The sequence below is a fragment of the Prionailurus bengalensis genome, chromosome B2, assembly GCF_016509475.1.
Source record: "Prionailurus bengalensis isolate Pbe53 chromosome B2, Fcat_Pben_1.1_paternal_pri, whole genome shotgun sequence".
NCBI classification, from domain to species: Eukaryota; Metazoa; Chordata; class Mammalia; order Carnivora; family Felidae; genus Prionailurus; species Prionailurus bengalensis.
Window position 1 is genome coordinate 122,354,461 of NC_057349.1, and position 6,000 is coordinate 122,360,460.

The following is a 6,000-nucleotide window of genomic DNA, read 5'->3' on the forward strand; positions in this document are numbered from 1 at the left end:
CAAACATTAATGTGTTTGAATGAATGACTAATATTTGATTAGTAACATCACTGGCAAAAATTAAGGGACAAATTTAAAATGGTATCTCTGGCCCTCATATATACCATTATTTTAAAGCTTCTCCCTCACAAATCCCTTTATAGGAGCTAAGAAATACTAAATTTTGCTATTTATATATGAGATGCAGTACATTTCATCTCATATTTCCTTTTCTCTAAACATCTGATTATTGGCCAATACATGTGTAAAGACCATGGGGAGAAGAAGCAGAGGCTTGAATAATTTACCCTTTAACTGAATTTTATAGCACAGGAAAAAAAAAGAATCCAAAAAAAACCCTGTATGCATAATTCAACTAATAAATGAAGATAGCCTCCATAAATAAACAAGATAAACAAATAAACCAAGCACGGTTTTAAAAAACGTTTGGTATTTGGATTTTTCAGATATTTTTTAAAAACTTCCCGGAGTTCTCACAACGAGCAATCTTCCTCCTGAAAGCCCAATCAGTAACAGCAATAGTTAAAGCAACAGGTGAGAAAATTGTTAGCATCCTTTTCTCAAAACGTGAAAGCCATATACCCCAGTGAGTAGATGTTCACACAGTAATGCTGAAATGCAGCACAACCATTGGTAGCGATTCTAAAGAGTGTACTTTTCACATACATATCAAAATGACCCTTTTCTTATAAACGTAACACACTGACCACCTTTTCTCAGATGTAATTAAGGCATTTCACCGGTTCGAGATTCAGCACCAAGCTGACACCCTAAAAGGAAACAGACACCCTAAAAGGAAATAAACATCCTTAGTGCGCATCTGACTTAAATGCTTTTAAGCCAGAATCCGGAGTAGGAAAGCCAAAGATTGCATTCCCTCCACGCTGGCTCAGGACACCACACTGGGCGGGCCCGGGATGGGAGCCCAGGGATGGGAGCCCAGGGAAGGGAACGGGAAAGTACTTAGAGGTATTCATCAGAAACTACATCCCAAGGCTCCGCGGCACTTGGCGGGTCAGCCTGCGATGGCGCAGTGCCGCCCCCGCGCTCTCGGACTCAAGCAGTCCCCCAAGTCGCGGCCCCCGGAGAAGGCCGAGGCAGGCCCAGGGCCCGGCCCGGGCTCCCGCCACCAGCAGGCCTGCAGCGTACTCACAGAGAACTGAGCTCAGAGCGGCCGACGGCCCGTTCCCCCCGGGCGGACACTGAGACGGTGCGAAGCTGCCTACCGCGCCGGGCGGGGCGGGGCGGGGCGGGGCGGGGCAGTCACGGGACGCCCCCACAGCCACCCAGCAACCAGCCAGCCACTCCGGCTCATAGAGCCGACTAGGTGCCGCAGTGCGGGCGGCGCGCCGCCTGCTGACGTCAGCGCCTGCCCACGCCGCCGTTCCCACGACAACCGATGCGGCCCGAGCTCCGGGACTGGACCGCTGCCCAACTTAGACTCCGGTCCGCGGCCCCGCCCCCGCGCCGCCTACGCGGGGGCCCCGAGCTGCTGCAATGCGGCGCCTGTGGACGCGGTGCGCGCGCGCCGGCCCGCGGGCCTTCAGACTACGGCCGGGCACGCGCTCCGGTGATCGCGCGCCGGACTCCTCGTGCCCGTGCGGAAAGCGCGAGGCCGCGGCCCTCCGAAGAGAAAGAAATGCCCGGCCGAGAAGCCCTAAGGGGCGCAAGGAAGGGTCTGAACCCATTTGGTAGTCACGCCTGAAAAAGCGTTTTGTCCCTCAAAACCGTAGCCATCGCTGGAGCAAAACGAGAGGGGGCAGGGATAGACAGGGAGGCAGTCGTGGAGCCCTCCGAGGCGAGAAGCATGAATGAAGGAAAGCAACAGGCACGTCACCGCCCTACCGATCGCGCCCACAAAATGAAACATCCTTTTAAGCGTGGAGAATAGAGTTGTGCTACAGACCAGATATTAAGGAAACAAATTTCCATGATTCGTCTGGCGCGGTGTTATGTCGCCATGTGTTTAAAGCAGAACAAAAAGAAAACCCTCATCTTTTTCCACGCCAAGTGCCCCCTCCCACTTTCTAATTTCTGCCAGAGGCGCCATTTTTAGCTCCGAGTCACCAGGGATGGAAAAATACTAGTCAGGCCCCTCCCCAGCTCTTGAATTTTTTGCAGTTTGTAGTCATGCTCTATGCCATAACCTGTTGCTTAGTTTGTAAAGTGAGAGTGTTCTGCATATTTCTTTGGGGGCCAGCTTTTCCATTGATATTAGAACCACCACACTTTACAAAGCACATCTCATTTGTTTCTCCCAAACGCTGTGAGAAGGCAGTGAAAAAAATTCCCATCTGAGGCATCTCAAAATGAACTGTTCAACTTTCTATTGAAAACCTATTACCCTCGGGGCGCCTAGGTGGCTCAGTTGGTTGAGCTTCCGACTATGGCTCAGGTCATCATCTCGCAGCTCGTGAGTTCAAGACCCGTATCAGGCTCTGTGCTGACAGCCTGCAGCCTGCTTCAGATTCTGTCTCCCTCTCTCTCTGCCCCCACCCACTCGCATTCGTCTCTGTCTCTCTCAAAATAAATAAACACCAATAAATAAATAAGTAAATAAATAAAATCTATTACCCTTTCTGGATTTCTATCTTGGTTTCAATCACCACTGTCCTCCCAGTTTTTCAAATACCTGCAGAGCATCCTAAATGCCTCTTACACCAAATTATGTCTGCTCTGCTTTTTTAACACTCCCAGTGTATAGCCTATCCATCCTGACTCCCACTGCTTTGTGCCAGCCTTCCTCACTTCTCACGGAGATTATTGTGGGAGGGCGTCTTTACCAGTCCCCTGACTCCAGTTTTGATTCCAGAACGGCATCCTCCATACTGCTACCAGAATGACCTCACTAAAATTATAAATGTGATAATGCCACTGTCCTGAAAATTCCTCAAGGACTATCTGTAGGAGAAAATGTAGTCGCTTTACTTAAACTATAAGACACTCCGTTTGCCTGACTAGTTTCCTCTCTCATTGCCTTCTTTCAATGTTATGCTTCAGCAATATTGAATTCATGTGTACCATGCAAAACAATCCATACCCTCATGTCCCCATTCTTGCGCATATTGTCTTCTCTCCCTGAAAAATCTCTTCTTGTAAACTCCTACTCCCCCACATCTCACCTCAAATGTTGTCCATACTTTGAACCCACTTAGCTATTTTTTCCCCTAGCTCCCTCTGCTAGAGAGATGTAAAGAACAATGATACCTTAGAAGCAATGAGCACATAGTGCCTATTTCTTGGTTTTTAAACACCATTCTCTATTTAAAGGAACTAGAGCCTCTTGGGGAAATGGCTTATTCAGAACAGGAGCAGGGAAGTGTAACACGAGCCTGGAAAATTTTTTTACACCAGAAATTAAAGAGTTTTTACAGAATAATGGAACATATGAAAGGGACTCAGAAACCAGCTTGAAGGAGCCCCCCATCAGCAACATCTGGGGCAATCTGAGCACCACTTTAATAATATTAATAGGTTATGATCTGCTGAATAAAATAGGAATACTTGAGTCTATACTGAAATAAGTACATGAATATTTTTAAATGAGCATAAAGAAACGTCCTTCCTTATCTTAGATGGCCAACTAATAAATGTAGAAGGAATGATGTAGGTAGATATATCATCATTTGGCAACTATTATAGTAACAACTGATTCAGCCAAGAATCATCAATGTATGCTAATACCAGAGGGCGAGAATTTTAAGAGGAACATTATAGTCTTAAAGTATCTTCTGACCAAATACTAATTACAAAGGGAAAAATAGGAACTTGACCGTACAGAAATCTGGCACCGGTGACCAACGTTACCATCCCCAGTAATAGGACAGATCAGCATTGTAAGCCACCTGGTAAAGACACTTAGAACACACTTTTGTGATATTCCTGCCAAAAATGTACAACCTGAATCTAATCGTGAGGAAAGATCAGACAACCACAAATTGAGGAACATTTTACAAAATCATAGGTCTTTACTATCCAAAAGTTTGTCAAGGTCATGAAAGACAAAAGAACTAAAGAACTTTTTCAGGTTGTAGGAGACTGAAGAGGCATGATAACTAAGTGGAACATACGATTCTGTATTGTATCCTTTTTCTGTAAGGATATTATTGGGACAATTGACAAAATTTGAATGGGATCTGTGGACTAGATAGTATTTTAACAATGTTAATTTCCTGATTTTGATGACTACAGTCTGGTAATATAGGAGATACTTTGTTTCTAGAAAATGCACACTGAATTATTTAAAAGTAATGAAGCTTCATATCTGTAACTTACTCAAATGCTTCAGAAAAAAGTATATATAAATAAGTAAGTAAAATATGAGTATGTGTAGAGACAGAGAAGGATAAAGCAAATGTAATATGTCAACAATTGGAAGATTTGGGCAAAGATAGAAGTTGTTTGTACTATCCCTGCAATATTTTCTGTAAGTTTGAAAGTATTTTAAAATAAAAAATGTTGTAAAGGTACTGAGATTTCTGGCTTAAGTAACTGGATGGAAAATGGCTAATTAATTAACAGTGGAAAGGCAGGAAGAGCAGGTATAAAGGAAAAGATAGTTTCAGTGGGATATATCCAGTAGACAATTGAATATATAGTAAATATAAAAATGAGCCCCATTCAAACTGGAGAAAGCAGATATGTTGCTTTCCCTCATTAGCTCAGAGCACCAGACTGAGTTCCTACTGGTACTAGGAGAGGCAAGCAATCAAGAGTAGTAGCGCCAACTATTCATGAAATTGGCCAACTATTCATGAAATAGATTTAGGGCATTCAAAACATTTAATAAATATAAAATAGCAAATTTATTGAATAAGACCTAAGTATGGTTGATAGACAAAATGTTTATCCCCTCTACAAAATATCCATTAACCAATCGAAAGAGATGTTGGCGTTACTGCTTGTACTGCATTGCTAGGTCTACCATACAAAGTACCATAGACTGGTTGGCCTAAGCAACAGAAATTTATTTCCTCACAATTCTGGAGATTAGAAGTCCAAGATCAAGATGTTGGCAGGGTTAGTTTCTTCAGAGGCCTCTCTCCTACCTCGTCCTTTTGTCTTCCCATAGTCTTCCCTCTGTACCTGAGTCCTAATCTTCTCTTCTTAGAAGGACATCAGTTATATTGGATTAGGGCCCACCCTAATGACCTAATTTCAGTGTAATTACTTCTTTAAAAATCCTATGTCTAAATATAGTGACATTCTGAAGTGCTAGGGTTTAGGATTTCAACGGATGCATTTTGGGGGCAAAAATTCAGCCTGCAACACTGCGGGTGTTATTGTGCTGGAAGTACAACAGAATGCAAAGATGGGACCTGTTTGGATTCTCATTCAGAACAAACTGTCTAGATAAAGATGTTTCAGGCAATCAGAGATTTTTCAGTATGGGCTGAGTTTGAGATGATATTAAGGAATTTTTATGTCTTTATAAAGGAAATAATGACAGTGTAGTTATGTAAGAATAAGCTGTTCTTAATAGAATAGAATGACAAGATGTCTAAAATTTGCTTTAAAATATTCCAGAATGAAAAAAAAAACAGGTAAGGGAAAGATAACACATATATACCTAAATTTTGATGGTCATTGAAGCTGGCTGGTAGGTACCTGGTATTTCACTATACTTTTTCTTTGTGTGTTTGGAAATTTTTGTAATACGCCATCAAAACAAAAGTAGGAAAACTCATAGAGAATTTGAAAGACATAGAACCACAGAGAAAAAGGAAAAAATATTCAGTACTACTTCTTAAAGAGAATCCCAATTAGCTTTTTAAGGCAATTTTGTTTTCAGTCTGCTTTCCATGCATATTTTAATTTTGGTCATATTGTATACAATACGCTTATTTCTGTTTTTTGAATTAACATTATGTTATACTTTCATTTCCATACTATTGTATACGCCATGTAAACTTCATTAAAATTTTTAAGCTTGTTAATAATGTTTGTGTGTACTCATAGTAACAATTCAAACAATCATCCAGACATTTATAATGCAGAAAC

General features: G+C 42.2%; 1 protein-coding gene across 9 annotated transcripts in view; it reads right to left on the bottom strand.

Annotated features, from left to right (window-relative positions):
- The window catches only part of AHI1 (Abelson helper integration site 1), a 210,805-nt gene extending 205,724 nt beyond the window's left edge, over positions 1-5,081 (bottom strand). For 6 of the 9 annotated variants that reach the window (XR_006299149.1, XR_006299147.1, XR_006299148.1 and 3 more), the window contains exon 1: positions 1,154-1,410. The gene's annotated coding sequence lies outside the window, so the exon portion shown is untranslated. Of the gene's footprint in view, positions 1-710; positions 1,439-4,978 lie in introns of those variants that run through there. The other 3 variants (XM_043593066.1, XM_043593069.1, XM_043593065.1) reach the window with 3 other exon arrangements.
- Positions 5,082-6,000: the final 919 nt, after the last annotated feature.